Below are 19,917 nucleotides of genomic sequence, written 5' to 3'. Positions count from 1 at the left end.
GACACAAGCACCTCAGGGTAGGGCAGAGTAATTCCTATGGGTAGAACTATTGCTTCCCTTCAAGCTGCTGCCACTTGCAGGGGAGGGCTCTGTCTTAGAAACATGGCTCCTGCAGTATGGGGAATGACTCGGTACAGGGATCCTGGCAGCTGACCATTCAGTTCTCTTCCCAAAGCAACCAGCCCCAGACTTACCTTGTGTGTCTCTACTGTACTCTGCCCTCATTGTGCTGGTGCCCAGAGTAAGTGGCTAAAAATGTAATTTTGGGAATTGGCCTTTTAAAAGGCCCTCTGCATCTCCAGGTGTCTCTCTGTAATAGACAGAAACCCAACTGCTTGTCACAGACATATTATTTGGGGTCACTTCCCTGTTTTGGTGGAATATGGTGGGGAGCCTAGCGTGCATTTAGACTCCACACTTCTTAGAGGTAACTGCCTGTCTGCTTAAATATCCCTCTGGAATTTCATCTGCCACCTATGGGAACCCAGCCAATCCTCTCATGCCTCTTCCTCCTCATTCCCTACCAGTCACATTGTGGTGAAGTGGCTTCTTGCATTTGTCTACAGTTACAAGGCTTCTCTCTAGCTAGTGTTCAGCTGGTTTTTCAGGATTTTTCCACATTCCAGTTGTAATTCCAATTTGGTCTTGGGTGGTGGTTAGTGTAGCTTTCACTTAGTCCTCCACCATCTTGGGTCTCCCTTACTTTTATTTTTGTGAAAGCTTAGGGTCTTCCTACTTTATCTCTGGTCATCTATTACACCTGGGGCAATGTGTGTGGCTTTTTAAATTCCTTATTATGTACAGGTGCTTTTTAATGCCCTATTTGCCCCCCCAAATCTCTCTCTCTATCTTTCCCCTTGCCCCAGATTTTAGGCTCTTATTATAAGGCTTAAATGTATAATCTTTTTCCCAAGGCAGCTATAAGTTTTTCATTTGCCTTTCAATGCTTTCTAGCAACACTCACAGCTTTTCAGCTGACCTGAGTTTTAAGATAAGCCAATGAGAGACAATCTTCTTGTGTCAGTCTTTAGGCAGCCCTCCAGACAGGTGAGAATAAAACAGAGCAGTTACAAACAAGGTCTACTCTGCTCCCACCCTAACCAGGGACTAGGGTAGGACTTTGGGAACATGGGTTGCCATCTTCAAGACCACCACTGTGCCAGGGAGGGAAGGAGACAGGACAAGCGAAAGTATCATAAAACATTGTGGGGGCGACTTTTCTCACAACTGCCCCCAGTTGACATGGATGAAAGTCCACATGGCTGAGGTATGATGTGATATGCTTGGGGAGGATTGGTGGCCAGTTTCCCAGAGGAAAAAGGCCTTGAGAAGTGGCCAGTTCCTCTGGGGAAAAAGGCGTCGAGCCTCTTCCTCCAAGGGCTTTTATTGGGTTGTAATACACAGGAATACAGAGTGGCAAGGATCAAACAGTAGGTAATAGTTCAGAGAAATCTGAGGGCTTAGTCTGAGTCTAAGTCTGTCAGCAAGAGAGTTTTAGGGTTTCCTGCTCGAACCCTTAACATATGAATAAAAGCACTCTTATCAGAGCAGATTTCACAGGTTTTCCAGGAAGTGTTTGTGATGCCAGATTTTTCTCACTCAGACATGCTCTAGCAAGGCAAGGAGCTGCACCCCTCCCCAACAGGTGTTCAGGCTTAGGGGGATTAGAGCCAGGAAGCCCTTCTCCCAGAGAACATGGGGACTCAGGCTATGTCAACTTGGGAGGGGGGGGGCGAGAGTCCATTGCTCTTTATTGCAGCCCCCCCACAACCGAGTCCTTCCATGATGGCCTCCCAAGTGATCGTGTCTGGCTTAGGTTGCCCCTCATCTGAGGGGTCTAACTGGTTAAGGACTTCCGACCATGCTTTGGGGTCAGGGAGGAAACTGAAGCAGCATTTGCTAGCAGAGACAAGCTTTGTCATCTGCGGCTCACATTCCAGAGGTTGTAGCTCGCTCTGTAGCAGACCCTGTCCAGCAGAGTCCGCCTCTTTTGGCTGAAGATGAGAATCAATGCACAGGTGACAACAACCCTGTGTGGAAAAAGGGAACATGCAAGGTCACTCTCTCATGGGGAGAGTGCCCATGGATGCCTCATCCACTCCTTCACAAGGAGTGCGCTTTGACCCTTGCCTAGAGAGGCTTTTATTGTTTTCCTGAGGTCTTACATCATAGAAAGATTTATTATCTATCACATAGAATATTACTGTCTACATTCTAGGTATAATCAAGGAAATAAAAATAACATGCAAAGAGGATTGGCGGTGAGCTCATTAGCTCTGTCCTTGGAAGAACTCATACAGGCTTTGGATATTACCTTGAAGATAGACATACACATTTGTCATTTTAGACCAGGGTGATGGAGTTTTAGCAAGAGCAAGTCATAATAATCTGTATGCATTTTCTAGGCCTGATTTCCATGGGAAAACTTGGTTTGAAGATCTGGCTCCTGCCTACCACTTCGTTTCTGTAGGTTTTCCATACAGAGCTGAGTCACATTTGGCCGGCCAAGACAAACTGGTTTCCTACACACTCATCCTTAGCCACAGGGGGTAGAGTTACAATTCCTGAAACCAGGCAGAGCAGTCCACAACAATCTCCAATACTATTATATAACCTCACAGTCATCCAAAGGTATAACAGGTAATTTTCCAACATAAGGAGCAAAAACATGTAATTCTTAAAGAGGTTGGAAAGGCTCCACCAGAAATTTTACCCACAAGCATGACACATCAAAGGAGTGGGAGCAGGGGAGAACCCTACCTCCAGGCATTGCTTGGTTTCTTTTGGAGGTGAATTAAATGTTACAAAATTAAATTGTATCGATGACCATGTAACTCTATGACTATACCAATAAATTACTGAACAGACTATATTGAATGAAATAATTTTATGTGATATAAATCTTCATAAAGGTGTTAAATAATAAAAACTAACAATAATGTAATCAGGAATTACTTTTTGTGCCTCTGTTAAGCAATACTATACTAGGCGTACTTTCATATCCTATGGTAAACAATGTAAAACCAAACAAAATAATTTAGATACTTTCTCAGGAAACATTTATTCCTTTAATATAAGACTATGAACTGAAACAATTTTCTTTAAAGATTTCATTATAAAGAATTTCTTAACAGTTTGCTCATCAGCATGTGTTACAAGTCGTTCATCTCACTGTGCTTCTACCAATGAAGAGCTACAGCATTTGGTTATAAATGCTGCCCCATCACAACTAGGTTCTTATCTTGCAAGGTCTGCCTTAATTCCACTCTCATCAAGCTTTAAGACCTTTTAATAATCTTCCCTAATTTACTCATTTTAATATTGTTCATGACATGATCATTCTGGTATTACCCCTTATTTTATTAAGTCTAATAAATTTAAATTTACTTGACTAAGATTTTAGGGGGGTCACTGGGGAGTTGTCTGTCACAGTATCCCAGAATTAATGTCTGTAAGTAAGAAGAGAGAACAAGAATTAATTGTGCCATTTGATAGCCCAGTACTTAGCTTATACCTTTGTTACATGTCCTTTAAAATTGTATTTACTTTCTAATCTGACATCTGAATTAAGTAAATATATACTCCATAAAATTTATTACCTGATAATAAACTAACTTATTTAAAAACTTAAACTATTTTTGACATTTTACATATTTTTTGTCTTCCATTAATTAAATTGCATTGATATAATGTATTAAATGGCATTAATATAATATATTGAGTTATATTAATATAATATTTCCTTAAATTTTTCTACTACTTTATCAATATTTACATTTTATATACAGAGTAGCAATTTACGGTTTATTATGGCAGTAAGACTCTTTTAATAAAATACCCATTCATATGCTAAATAAGATATTAATTTTTAATAATTTTTCACATGTGGCATTGTATATAAATTATAGTGTTAAGCTCATTGATATTTACTCTTTAACTTTGTAAATCTGAGCACTGCAATCTCAATATTTTAGATACCTTCTAAATCTAGAGTTATATTTATTCTATAATTTTTTTCAGTTTCTGTCCTTTTCATTTTGAATTGGAATTTAATTCATATTCTGAAATCTCAAACACATTAGGATTAGCTGAGAACGTAATTGTATTTCCTAATTTATTTTTTCCAAATTGTGGATGAAGGAATGCTATTTAGAGTGATTATTTTAAAAGAAACACATTCTTTACACTGAGAAACTGTATCTTTATAACAGAGGTTGAGTTCATTTGTAACATAGTTTATTTATAACATGGGATGAAATATTCCAAATTTGTATACTTTCCGTACTTATGTTGCTAGACATGAAAGAGAAAATACAGATTTCTTTTAGATTTGAAGAGTAATAGCTTGTAGGTTCAATTTAATGTAATTTACTTGAGGAAGATCATGCTGGTACTGGTGTTAGAGGTGAATTAGTTGGACTTGAAGACAGTGTCAAACTTGAACATGCAGAATTTTGGGATGAAAGGATCAAAGGAACAAAAAAATGGGCTTCTCTTCTCATTTCATCCAAAATAGGGAGCTGTGCAATGGGGGCAGTTCTAAGAGAACAAAAGCGTACGTGAGGCAGCCAAGTGTGGAAAGAGGCAAAGGGAAAAGGCTCTATTTTCAAAGTGTGATTCTTGGACTGGTAGTGTTGGAATTGCCTGGGACTTGTTAGAAATGAGCCCTTGCAGGCCCACCACAGACATAGTGAGTCACACTCTGCAGGTGATTCAAGTGCATGCTTTAGTTTATAGAACACTATGTTTGACCCTGAAGGTCAAGTGAGTAACAATAACCACAGGAAATAATGACCAGGAACAAAGCAAAAGCTTGAACAAGTGAATATGCTCTTTCACCTTAAGCCTGTGAATGAGCCAGGCTAGTGAAAGGGACAGATTGGCCCATGTAAACAGATGGCTCTCATTTAAGACCAAGTGAGGTAAAACCCGGCAAAGTATTTCTTTTTTTTTTTAAATTACTGTGTTTTTTTTAAGATTTTATTTATTTATTTATCTTTAGAGGGGAAGGAGAGAGGGAGAGAAACATCAATGTATGGTTGCCTTTCGTGCATCCCCTGCTGGGAGTTGGCCTGCAGGGAACCAGCCTGCAACCCAGGCATGTGCCCTGAATGGGAATCGAGCCGTGATCCTCTGGTTTGCAGGCCTGTGCTCAATCCACTGAGCTACGCCAGCCAGGGCCCGGCAAAGTATTTCAAATGGCATCACATTAGATATCAATCATGAACTATAATTAGAGAAATAATTGTTATAATTAGGATGATGTTTTATGATTATAAAATTAAACAAATAATAGTTTATATTTGCTTAAAGAGAGGCATGCTTTCAAAACAGCAACGCTAAAATTTTGACTGCCTATTTAATTTTCTTACATACTCTGGAGAAAAATCACTTTTGTAACATCACCCAGGTATTTTGGGAAGAAAGTAAATTGGCACGATGACAAAATGCTGGTTTGGTAAAATTTGACAAGCTTAGAACTAATTGTAGGCTGTAATGTTAACCTACCTGCTTTTCACTTTTCATTTAACAGTGAAAATAAAAAAATCCCTGCTTTTGACACTCCATATACTGCTAATGAGGCCTGTGGGCCACACGCAATAGTACAATGGTTCTTTGTGTTGGCTTAGTGCCTCTCACATCAACAATTTAAATGCACCTTTGGTGGCAGCATCCTTATTCCCATTGGCTGTCAGAGTGGGTGTAGGTGTGTTGTAGGACTTGACCAATGCAGTGATGTCTTTGGGTTTTTGTAGGGTGCACTTTTTACAACTTCATAGATTCATCTTCTTGCTTCTGAATTGCTTCTCCTTATTAACTTCCTAATGAGAACATTGAAGCTGCTTCTGGATCTCCCAAATAAACATTTGATTAATGGTATTATAAGTACAAGGATGTTTTCTACCTCTTTATTTTTACGAATGCTGTATAATCACCTTGATACTACCCATGTTTCTTTGATATTATCTTTAGTTACTCAATTCACTGTAGAAACTATATGTATACACACATAGATGCACACACACGTATATGTATATACTATATATGTTATATACATGTACACATATATGTATGTATATATATGTGTATATAATATATGTAAGCCCAGCAGTGTAAAGATTAATGGTATTAACACAGTGCTCCGGACTTTAATATTCAGTACTTCATTTAAACATCGTAACAACACTGGAACATAGATTTGGATTTAAAATGAGAAAACTCATGCTCAACCAGGTTAAGTGATTTGCCAACAGCTAACAACAAGCAGAACCAAGGTTTAAAATGAGGTTTGTCAAATGCTAAAAATGTCCTTCCTATTCATCAGGGAGTTGATTTACTTTCCATGACACAATGAAACGATTTATAGAAATGGTACCTTATGGCTTCATTTATTATAGAGGATGCTTTTCCAACTCATCCTTTATGCCAGTTTTTGCATAATCTCTTGTACTCTGTATCTACTTCCTCCTCTTATCTAAATTTTCCCATTTTAGTTATATTTTGAAAAACAACTACCTCACAGGGCAAGATATTTGTTGGGAAAAATTGAATTCACACAAGTGAACAAATAGGGAGGAACTAACTTCTTTCTAAGCTTGTGAACTTTGGGAAAAAATATGAACCTAGCATAATAGGCTTTGTTTAGTTGGTGTATTTTAAGAAAATCTCCTGAAGAATTAGATATGCTAATGTAATTCACAGATCCCATCCACATTCAAGAGGAGAGGATGCACCCCAAAGCACAAACACCAAGATGTAGTGGTGGGTGGGGGAGCATCTCGTTCCTTGTCCACTGTTTGTAACTGTAAGTCTACTTATACATACTCTGGGGGCCTGTCTATTGGGAAGTTTTGGGAGCAAAATTAAAATAAAAGTCACTTTACATCAGTAATATCAAAAAGTTTCATTTTTCTCTAAAAATGCAAAAGTTTACAATAATTTCTATTTTCTATGATGTATAACTTTTTAAATTTTTTTTATTGTTGTTCTATTATGGTTGCCCTAATTCCTGCCCCCCCATCCTCCTCTGCTCCCCCCAATCCCTGCTCCCATAGTCAGTTCCCACACCATTGTTCATATTCATGGGCCAGTCATACATGCTCTTTAATTAGTCCTTTCTCCTTCTTTCTGCCATTATCCCCCTTCCTTCTCCCCTCTGGTCACTGTCAGTCTGTTCCATGTTTTCATGCCTGTAATTCTATTTTGCTTGTTAGTTTATTTTGATCATTAGATTCCTTTTGTAGGTGAAATAATATGATATTTGTCTTCCACTGGCTGGCTTATTTCAGTTAGCATAATATTCTCCAGCTCCATCCATAAGATGTATTGGAGGAGTTGTAAGATAGNTTTACATCAGTAATATAAAAAAGTTTCATTTTTCTGTAAAAATGCAAAAGTTTACAATAATTTCTATTTTCTATGATGTATAACTTTTTAAATTTTTTTATTGTTGTTCTATTATGGTTGCCCTAATTCCTGCCCCCCCATCCTCCTCTACTCCCTCCAATCCCTGCTCCCATAGTCAGTTCCCACACCATTGTTCATATTCATGGGCCATTCATACATGCTCTTTAATTAGTCCTTTCTCCTTCTTTCTGCCATTATCCCCCTTCCCTCTCCCCTCTGGTCACTGTCAGTCTGTTCCATGTTTTCATGCCTGTAATTCTATTTTGCTTGTTAGTTTATTTTGATCATTAGATTCCTTTTGTAGGTGAAATAATATGATATTTGTCTTCCACTGGCTGGCTTATTTCAGTTAGCATAATATTCTCCAGCTCCATCCATAAGATGTATTGGAGGAGTTGTAAGATAGGAGTTCGTTCTTTCTTCTGTGTAGTATTCCACTTTGTAAATGTAGCACTGTTTTTTGATCCACTCATGTACTGATGGGCACTTAGGCTGTTTCCAGCACTTCACTATTGTAAAAAACTCTGCTATGAACACAGGGGTATGTAAGTTCTTTTTAATTGGTGGTTCAGGGTTCATAGGGTATAATCCCAGCAGTGAAATTGCTGGGTCAAAAGGCAGTTCCATTGTTAGATTTTTGAGGAAATTCCATGCTGTTTTCCACAGTGGCTACCTCAGTCTGTATTCCCACCAACAGTGTACTGGGGTTAACTTTTCTCCACAACTTCGCCAGCACTTACGGTTTGTTTGTTTATGAATGATGGCCACTCTGACCCGTGTGAGGTGGTATCTCATTGTGGTTTAATTTGCATCTCTCTGATGGCTAGTGATGTTGAGCATCTTTTTATATATTTGTGGGCCCGATGTATATCCTCCTTGGACAAGTGTCTGTTCAGGTTCTTTGTGCATAATTTAACTGGATTGTTTGTGTTCCTGGTGTTGAGTTGTATGAATTCTTTATATATTTTGAACATCAGACGCTTGTCCAATATATTATTGGCAAATATATTCTCCCATGTTGTTGGTTCCCTTTTTGTTTTGGTGACGGTTTCCTTAGCTGTGCAGAAGCTTTTTAATTTGATGTAGTCCCATTTGCTTATTTTTTCATTGTTTTCCATGCCCTAGGAGATATATTATCAAATATATTGCTATATGGGTTTTCTGAAATTTTCCTGATTCTGTTTTCCTCCAGGACTTTTATGGTGTCATGACTTATATTTAAGTATTTTATCCATTTTGAGTTTATTCTGGTGTATGGTGTAAGTTGGTAGTCTAATTTCATTTTCTTGCTTATACCTGTCCAGTTCTCCCAACACCATTTATTGAAGAGACTATTTTTACTCCACCCTGTGCTTCTGTCCCCTTTGTCAAATATTAATAGACCATAGAGACATGGTTTATTTCTAGGCTCTCTATTCTGTTCCATTTTTATGTCTCTTATGTCAGTACCAAACTGTTTTGATTGCATTGGCCTTGCAGTATAGTTAGATACCAGGTATTATGATCCTTCCTGCTTTGTTCTTCTTTCTTAAGATTGCTGAGGCTATTCGGATTTTGGGTGTTTTTTTTGTGTGTGTGGTTCCATATAAATTTTTGAAGTATTTGTTCTAGATCTGCAACAAATCCAAGAAAACTGAAATCATACCAAGCATGTGCTCAGATTACAATGGCTTGAAACTGGAAACGAACCTCAAGGAAAAAACTCAAAAACATTCAAATACATGGAGACTGAATAACATGTTATTAAATAATTAATGGATTAACCATGAGAACAGGGATAAAAAAATGCCTGGAAACAAATGAAAATGAACATACAACAACCCCAAACTGATTGGACACAGAGAAGTTCATAGCAATACAGGCCTACCTAAAAAAGATAGAAAATTTTCAAATAAACAACCTAACCCTACATCTATAATACCTAGAGGAACAATACCAAACAAAGCCCAGAGCCAGTAAGAGGAAGGGAATAATCAAGGTCAGAGCAGAATTAAATGACATAGAGACTGAAAAAACAATTCAAAGAATCATAAATCTAGGAGGTGATACGTTGAAAAAATAAACAAAATTGACAACCTTTAACCAGGCTCATCAAGAAAAAAAGAAAGAGGACCCAAATAAAATCAGAAATAAAATAGAAGTTACAACTAATACCACAGAGATACAGAAGATTTTAAGGAATTACTATGAACAAATATATGCCAAGATATTGGACAACCTGTACTTTCTAGAAACATACAGTTTCCAAAACTGAATCAAGAAGAAGCAGAAAGCCTGAATAGACTGATAACAACTAGTGAAATGGAATCTGTAATTAAAAAACTCCTGGCACCCAAAAGCCCTGGAGCAGAAGGCTTCATAGGTAAATTTTACCAAACATTGAAGAACTAACTTCTGTCCTCAATCTGTTCCAAAAAATTCAAGAAGAGGGAAGACTCCAAACCTTTTTTTTTTACAGAACCAGGACCATTTTAGTAGCAAAAAATGGAAATATCAAAGCAAATGAAGGGCAGATCAAAATAAAATATATGGCAATCAACAATTAGAAAAGGAATAGAGTCAGCATGGTTGCTATTCTGAAATTTTTGATGAGTCCTACACTTATAAACTGTATAAGTTTATATTACATTTTCCTGTAATTTTTGTAGATGATATAATTTTTACTATGTGATTTATTTACCATAGTTTTATTAGAGAAAGAGAATTGTTGTGAGCATTATAGAAAAATAAATGTAAGAATGAGGTTTACATATCGTAGGAAAAACAGGGAGCATAAGAGCCTGAAATTGGAATTTGAAAATTAGATCAAAGTCAGCTAACCTGAGGCCCTGAAGCCATCCAAATCCCAGAGAAGTAATGTGAACATCTGGTGGAGGAGAAGTCTGTAGAAGTCAGTTTGTTGCCTCTGCATTTGTTGACAGGCTTGATGTTACTTCATCACCAGGTTTGATACCTGGTTTGAATGTGGTACATGGGAGTGAGGACAAGAAAGAATTCACCAGTGTCTGCATTCCAGTTACCACCTCTGCACATGATGATAGTCACATGATCTGCACATGATGATAGCCACATGATCTGCACATGATAGTCACATGATCTGCACATGAGGATAGTCACATGATCTGCACATGATAGTCATATGATCTGCACATGATGATAGTCACATGATCAGCACATGATAGCCACATGATCTGCACATGATGATAGTCACATGATGGTGTTCAGAGCGTAAAACCTTCTCCCACTTCACTTTCTCTAAGTGCCATGAATTTCATTTTTGGTCACTTAACCTAGAACACAAAAAGAAAGGAAATTCTTGAAGGTGTTCCAACTTAGGACAAGTTGGCATATCACAGAACACTACAAGATTAGTGGGCAAGACAAAGGTATACCATGGGAGATTTTCTTTAAAAATTCTTGTAATCACTCATAGGATCCTAGGGTTGCTGTTTGTCTTTATAGGCTTTAATATTGAGCATATGAAAGCATATGACAGGCTTTCCATTTCTTTACTTTAAAATGAAATTTAGATTTGTACATAAAAATTTTTTGATACATTGACCTTTTCTTGCTTTTTAGTATTTTGTGTTTAGTAATCCATACTTGTATAGATCCTACCAGAAAAATCATAGTCATTAAAACACAAAAAGCATACCCTGCAATTCACCTTTGTTATTTGGAATGTTGCTAGTGAATAAGACATACAATAATGGAAACTAAGTGTAACTTGAAGTATCAGTATTTTTTAAATAATTTTGTATTGTTATTCTATTACAATTGTCCCAGTTTTTCCCTCTCCGTCTTCCTCCACCCAGCCCCTATGCCCCGCTCCCACAGTCAATCCCTGTACTGTTGTCCATGCCTGTGGGTCATTCATCTGTGTTCTTTGACTGGTCCCTTCCTCTTCTTGCCACCATTATGCCCCTTCCCTCTCCTCTCTGGTATCAGTATCTTTTTCTTTTCTTTCTTTTTTTGAAAAGGAAACTTTATTGAGGCCTCAGACAGTGGTAGAAACAGGGGCGGGTATCCCCCAACCACCCCGCTCCCTGCTTCCTCCTCCTCTCCCCACTGGAACCACGAGAAGAACAGTATCAGTATCTTTTAGTCTAGAGTTTGTATAAGCTAGTTTTCTTTGTGAGGACTTTTGCTGTCCTCACAAAGTCAGAACAATCAATTGAAAATTTTAAGAAGTTTGACTAAATTTTTTTGTGTAATTGCTACCCAATAAAAATAGATTTACATTTTCATTGATTTTACTTGTTTTGCTGAATTGACTAGAGTTTTAAAGATCACACACCATATTTTCTATGTATAATGCATTCCTGTGTCTAATGCACACTCACATTTTTGGCCCAAACTTGCAGGGAAAAAAATCTTTTAATTTTTTTTAGATTTTATTTATTTATTTTTAAAGGGGAAGGGAAGGAGAGAAGGAGAGAAATATCAGTGTATGGTTGCCTCTTGTGAGTCCCCTCCTGGGGATCGTTGCAGCACTGGCCTGCAACCCAGGCATGTGCCCTGACTGGGAATCGAACTGCAATCGTGTGGTTCGCAGGCCTGTGTTCAATCCACTGAGCTACACCAGCCGGGGTTAATTTTTTAACTCAATTTTTATTTATTTATATTTAGATACTTTTTTGTATTATAATGGAATTTTAGCATTTATTTTTCAGCATATTATAGTACAAGGAATTTTATGCAACAAATAATTGCACAACACAAGAACACATACAAGGTATTTCAGGTACTACTTGGGTATAACATGCACTCTTATTTTTCCCTCAAAATTTTGGGCAAAAAAGTACACATTATACCTGGCAAAATATGGTAGCTAAAATCCAGTTCTGTATTTGCTTTCTTGTAGTTAAGTCCTATTAGCACATTATTTCAAAATCTAAACTGTGCAACTTCAAAATAATAATGTTGATCAAAACATGTGACAAGTGAGTATCACAGGATGTTTCTATTTGTACCAAATGAAAACATTTAAAACTCGTGTAAATTATGCACTGTCAGGCATTTTTTATATTTTGTACTGGTAGGTTGTGAATATATACTCTTCTATTTTATGAGAAATAAAATTGGAAGTAGTGGGTGGCTCCTCATCATTTTAACTTGAAGAGAGTAGTGCTGTTTGGTACAGGATTTGATATTCTTCCTGTAACTCGGGCTTTTCCCCTCTAATAAGCTCATGTCTGCTGCTATGAAGAGCCCTAGGTATCTGCCTTTTTTAGGCTTTCTGTGAAACAATTCATGTTGAAAGATAGATCGAAACATTAAAAGATTTTCAGTGGCAGACGTACATACACATTTTGCAAGTGATGACATTTCCTTGCTTGCTTTTGCAACCCTGTGGTGAGTGCTTGGTTGCAGCCATGCAGCTTTTCTGAAGCACATTGTTAGAATCTCAAGGATGGAAACCTCCAACCTTCTTTGCAAATATGAATCTTATTACTGTGGATTTTACTGTAAGATTTCTAGACAAAGGTGGTGAATTTAACAGAAACTCTAACCTTGGCTTTCTCCATATACCTCACTAAAGTGAGAGGAGTAGACTATTTTGACAAGGACATAGAGAATTAGAAACAGTGTTTTGGCACTGCACAGCAGATGCAAGCATTGACTAACTTGGCCCAAGAAATCTGAATCCTAGGCTGGCAAAGAGTGAAGCTGAATGAGTTAACTATAGAGTCCCCAAAAGCCAAGGTATTGGTGATATCCAGGATCTCTGTAGGTATTGGCTATGAATGTTGTTCTACAGTCTGATTAAGGATCGCATGGAACCACAGATCTGCTCTCCAACCTGAGAACCTTGTTAGTGGCCTCTCTGTCACCCTGGCATAAAATGAGATTTATTTTGAAGAGACCATAAAACATAATATACCTGGGCTGGAGACAGGAGTCATGGTTGAAGATAGAGAGGGACCATGTTAAAAACAAGAGGATAATGTGAATGTTTATGTAGTGAATATTGAGCTTCCTTTTTCTCTGACACACAAAAATAAATTATGATGGTGATTTGAGGAGGAAAACTCATCATTCCAGGAGAAGAGAATAAATAATACTGGATTCCTCAATAAAATGATATGCAGTCAGTGGGCCCCATTTATGACACAGATGATTCTTAATTAGGAACAGACAGCCTGGGATCACTAGATCTTTATGAAATTAGAAAAAGAATGGGTATAACCATTTGGAGGAAACTTAGGTCATATAGAAAAAACATAAAAAATCATCCAAAATAATATATAACAAGATGTTGCATTCAGTAATGTCTACATACTATATAAAATCTTCAGCCACATCACAAAATGTTCTTGATACAAAATTAAAAACAAGAGAGCAAAACTGAAACTATCATTATATAGTTTGAAAGATGAAATGATAATATTACCCAGGGTATCTAGAGATATAAAATAGGAGAAAAAATGATGAGAGGACTAATTCAGCGTGTGTAATCAGTGACTAATAGGAATTGTGGAGAAAATTGGAAAGAAACCATCAAAGTCCAATTCAAGTAAAATTCTAGAAACTGAAAGTCTGGCATTTCAGATTAAAGAGTTATTTTTATCTAGCACAATGGTAGAAAATAGACTTATGGTAAAATATATCACTGTGAAATTTAAGATTCTTAAAGATGAAAATGTCTATAAAACTATACACTTTTAAAAAGAAGGAAAGAAAGCCCCATAAAAAAGATTAAGAACCAGAATAGCATCTGACTTCTCAAAAGCCACATTATTGAATATTTTCCAAGCAAAAGGCAATGGAAAATACCTTTGGATTTGGGAGAAACAATGTCTTCTACCATATAATTCTTTGCCACTAAATGAGGACTAACCTGTCCAGGACTGATTACCTGATGGCTTGCCTACCTGATAGGAAACTGACTTCCTGCAAAGCTGCATGGTCCAAGCTCTAAGATAGCATCTTAGCCTTAAAGCTTGGACTCCAGCTTCCAATTACACCAGGGGACACTGATCCTTCACCAACCATGAATAATGATTTGCCAGCTAAAGTTTTGCCACATCACATTGCTGTTATATCCTGGCACTTGATCACACCAGGTGACCAGCTGGTGTTAAGTCCCATAGCCCCAGGGGTGGTTTCTCTTTCCCTTGTCTGATGTTCAGGCCAGCCTAAATCTTGGGTCATCATTGGAAAGCAATACACAATTAGAGATGTATGCACTTACTCAGTCTTTTGTCTCTGTGTTTTTTTTTTTTTAAAGAAATGCTGTTTTAGCACCTCTGATATTTATTTCTATATGTTTTTTTGGCACAATGAGAATCATGAACTTCTGGAAACCAATTAAGAAATCAGATTTTTTAAAAATCTTGGATATTAGAAATATCTGTTAGAGGCTAAATATGCCACCATTTGAATGTCTGTCTTCTGATTGTTTACAGGAATTTATTTTTACTATTCCCAAGAAGTACAAGAATGATGGAATTAGTTAAACAGAACAAAATTCCTTGTTTATTAACTACTTGGAATGGAGTTATTTCCTCCATCAAAACAAAATGGACCAGACCCCATGATAAAATCAATCTCTCTCTCATACGCACATGTGCACACATGCACACACAATTAGAACAGGGTATTGAATGTCCTCTTTAGGATTATCTAAGGATGTGTGCAATTAGAGGGGCTATTAGGATAGGACACATTTTATCTGGAGGGTATGCCTGAGGAGGATCCCCAAAGTGTACTTAAGATTAAGATGCTAATACAGTCATTCTGGTGGGATAAACCATCACTCTTATGGGTTTCTAAGAGTCATCTCTGAATGTGTGTGCCCAGGCAGAGGTTTTGATTGTCCAACCATAGATACCTTTACACATAGTTCAAGTGTTGGAGGAATATTCAAACACCATAGAAACAGAACATTTCTCACTGCCCTTGCACTGCAAAAGTAAATCATTCTGAATGAGATCAGATGTCTGTTTATTTATTTATCTTATTTCTTTGTTACAGGTTTTTATTTTTTATTTAAATATAGTTGGTGTACAATATCATATTGCATTAGTTTCAGGTGCATACCATATTGAATTGACAATTTTATAACTTACGGCGTGATTACCTTACTAATTTTAGAAACTATTTGTCACCATGCAATCTTATCACAATATTATTGATTATATTCCCCTTCACTTCTTTTACCCATCCGTTCCACCCCCCTACCATCTGGCATTCATCCCTTTGGTTTCTCTTTCTAAGTTTACTTTTGTTTTGTTTTGCTTGTTTGTTTGTTTATTTATTTATTTATTTTTAGTTCTACATATAAGTGAAAGCATATGGTATTTGTCTTTCTCTGACTTACTTCACTTAGCATAATATCCTCTGGTCCATCTGTTTTGTTGCAAAAGGCAATATTTTATTCTTTTTTATTGCTTAATAATATACCATTGTGCATGTATACTACATTTTTATCCATTTATCTATGATACAACCTGCAGAGCTAGAGTGTAATCAATAGCATAAAATTTCTCATTCCCACAAGTTTTGCTTAATAAATAAGAGCTTCTGCAGGTTTAGTGTGTAAAATCTTTGGCTATATATCTTTGTTCTTATAACATATACAGAATGAAACTGTAAGTTTAGAACAGAATGAAGATATTTTCATACAGTGTCTCCACATGTCACCTTCTTCATTCACTCTTTCTCAGGAAGCTATTAGTGAATATGATCCCTACAACACAGAGAATACAGCATTTTGTCAGTAAAGAAGCTCCTCTTATATATACAAATGTCTAGAGTCTTACGTGACTGTTGCTTGCTATTCTTGTAAGTAGATGATTATTCCTTTAACTTGTGATACCTGTGATAACTTATGATAACTTGTGAAAAGTGTGATATCAAATAAAAGTCACCGTTTGGAGAAAGGTTACTTATTTCTGAATTAGTTTCTGAATTAATATATATTGATTGAATACTTATTAAGTACACACAGTGTGCTAAGTAATCTATTTAAAACTACAACAAAATGAAGACATAGTCTATTTTGGAGAAAAATAAATATAGGTAGGGAGATATGCATGTGCTTATAAGACAACATCACAGTATCAAGATAAAATGAATGAGCCCTGGCTGGTATAGCTCAGTGGATTGATCATGGGCCTGTGAAGCAAAGGGTCACAGGTTCAATTCCCAGTCAGGGCATATGCCTGGGTTGCAGGCAAGGTCCCCAGTAGGGGACATGTGAGAGGCAATCACACATTGATGTTTCTCTACTACTTTTTTTCGTTCCCTTCCCCTCTCTCTAAATAAATAAGTCAATAAAATATTTTATAAATGATAAGAAGAATGAATAAACAGGATGCTTCTTTACAGTACTTTTCTGAACGTAAGCTTTTTTTTTCTTTCAATTTTTTATTTAATTATTTTTCCAGTACAGTTTTCTGTCTATTACTCCCATCCCATCCCACCCCCCATCCTCCCCCCTAAGCTTTGAAAGAGACAAGTGAAAAGACTATCAGTGTAGGAGTGTCTTGTCATGGTGGCAGAGCAGACTGGAAAAGAGGAAAACCGTACATATCCTTTGGGCTCTGGTACATATTTTGCCTACATATTTTATCCACTTAAAGACATTGTTTAAGGCTGCACTAATAATTACAAAGAGTTATTACAGAAAAATGACAGTAGCTGAAAAAGAATTTTCTTTAGAACTTTCACATTTTTTAAAGAATGAAAAAAGTTGAAGTTAAGCCTTATTTTTTTCAGAACAATTTCCTCCACTATAAAAAGACATCATTATTGTATTCAGTGTCACAGTATCCCTGTTAAGTAAGTTCAAGAAATATTATTACACCACTTTTGGAAATGGAGGAAATCAATTACTGAGCAGCAAACATACTTGTCTAACACCACATGGAGTAAAGTTTTAGATCATGATTAAAAATCTTACAGCTATATAAGATGCATTTAAAACCTTATATTTTTTGCCAGGTAAAATCAAAATACTTTTTCCAAGTGATTTTGACTATGCAGATTATTCAACAGTTGAAAAATCAACAGCTTAGGGCATATCTTTTCAGATATTTTCACAATTGAAATACATTTAAAAAATAATGCCTTGATATATCTACCACTAAAATTGACAAATTCAGAATGCATGGTATACATTAACTATTTTGACATACTTTTCCCCTATGTCATTAGTAGAAGAATATATTTAGAAACACAAGTGCTCTGGAAAATCAAAGTTCAGGTTCAATTTAGCAAAACTTTCTGTAATGGGAAAGGAGGTAATTGTTTTAATTTTTTAAAATTATGTTTTCCATTCATACTTTGTATTAATCAAAGCAAATATAATGGAAGCACATTGTTTTGGCGAGCATTATTTTCCTGTTCCATGTGATGCTATAAAGCAGACTTTAGTAATATATAGTAAAACATATAGTTCTTGTATATTATATAACACTTTGATACCAGAAAAATTATTTTTGTTGGTTTGTTAATTTAACATAATATTTTCTCTGAGAAGGTGTCACACACAAAAAGGCAAAAACAGGGTCAACTTATGTTGTGTTACAACGCTAACAGACTTCTGCCAATGATATGTTTTATTGTAACAATGTTGGTGAAATTTTGGCATAATTTATATGTGTTTTCCTTCTCTACTAAAAAATTGTCCTTTATTCCTGAAACAGCAAAATCTAGATCAATACAGAGTATTGATGTTCTGACATTTCTGCAGAACATACAACCTAAAACAAAGATTGATTTACATTTCTATTTTTTTAAAATTTTAAGCTTATCTGTCCTCGGAAGTTATTCTTGATTTCATTCATCTACTTTATAAAAGGTTTTTTTTTGTCTTTTTAAAAAAATTTTATTTATTTATTTTTAGAGGGGAAGGGAAGGAGAGAGGGAGAGAAATATCAGTGTATGGTTGCCTCTGCCGGGGGGACACAATGTATCGTGTGTCCCCTGCCAGGAACTGGCCTGCAACCCAGGTATGTGCCCTGACTGGGAATCGAACTGCGATCCTCTGGTTCACAGGCCCACGCTCAATCCACTGAGCTACACCAGCCGAGGCTTATAAAAGGTTAATTAGTGCCTTTTCTTTGCTACAGAACCTTATACCTGCTTGTAATATTTATGTCATATCATGTGGTAATTAACTGTTGACATGTATCTCTCTTGTTAGACCAGAATTACTCAGTAGAATGAATGAGAATATTCTATATCTGTAAAATGTGACTAATTCAAATCAGAAAATTGACTTTTAATTTCATTCAATTTTTATTAATTTAAATTAAAGTTAAATAACACACTTGGCTAGAGATTGTCATATTGGGCTGCACAGTATTAAAAGGTAAATGCTTTAACTATATTTTCTTTTAAATTTAAATTGACTAGGAATTTATACAGTAGGTAACTGAATTAATATCCTAGACTGTATTTGGAGAGCAGTATTTGAGAATGCTGATATGTAACCAAGGTATTTTTAATTCAGTTCTAGATAAATATAAAATTTCCCCCAAAAGCTGGCATTATCTTATCTTGTATTACATTACATATATATTAAGAAAGTAATGTATGAAATTACCAATATTTGAAATTTCAAATAAACTATGTAAAACACTATTTTTCCTCTTTAAGTACAGTGATACTTACACCGGAACTTATGGATATGTAAACTTGTGTATAAGTATGTACAAATGTGTGTATAAATATGTGTGTATACATTTTATGCAGCTAAATGAGCATTTGAAAATACTATTTAAAGTTTAACTATTTTTCTTAGTGAATCATTTTCCCCTCCTGAATTTTGGCAACTGCATTTTTTTCTATATACTGCTGTCTCTCAAACATCTCTCAATTTTAGAGGACATAATTTACCAAATTATATATTTTTGTGTTTCTTTTGTTTCTTAGAGAAAGTCATTTATTACCATATTTTGTAATGAATATTATAGTTATATTTGTTGATTTAAGTTAAATAACTTAATTACTCCCCACATCTCTGGGAAGAAATTATTTAAGAAAATATACATATAAATGAATTACTAGAACAGAGCTATAAAAGTCAATTTTAGTCTAAATTTCCTAAGTTGAGGAAAATGTACAATAATTTTAAATAGAATTTTCAATGATGGACTCAAAAATAAGCTTTATCAAAACAATAACTACATCTAAAGAGTAGGATATAAGAAAATAACAAAAAATTATAATATTAAAAAAACTAGAAAAAAACAGAAATTTTAAAGTGTTTGGAGAATCTTGCATAAAGGACATACTTCTAAAATTTTATTGTTATAATGCATAATGATAAATAGCAAACAACCTTTTATAAGCAAGTATGATTGATACTTAAAGGGTATCATGAACCATTCCTTTATAAGAGATTATATCTAAATTACTTTTCCTAGACATTGTTGCTATGACTGGGGAAAAATTAACTGGAATTCAAGGCATAAGGCAGAATTTTTATTCTACACTGGCTAACTGATAACTTTCCTGAATTCAAAGACCAAAGACCAAGGATTAGACATCTTTTTTTAA

This window comes from Sturnira hondurensis, unplaced genomic scaffold (genome assembly GCF_014824575.4).
Source record: "Sturnira hondurensis isolate 20B ecotype Veracruz unplaced genomic scaffold, ASM1482457v3 Scaffold0016684, whole genome shotgun sequence".
Classification (NCBI taxonomy): domain Eukaryota; kingdom Metazoa; phylum Chordata; class Mammalia; order Chiroptera; family Phyllostomidae; genus Sturnira; species Sturnira hondurensis.
Note: the sequence above shows the minus strand (reverse complement) of the source record.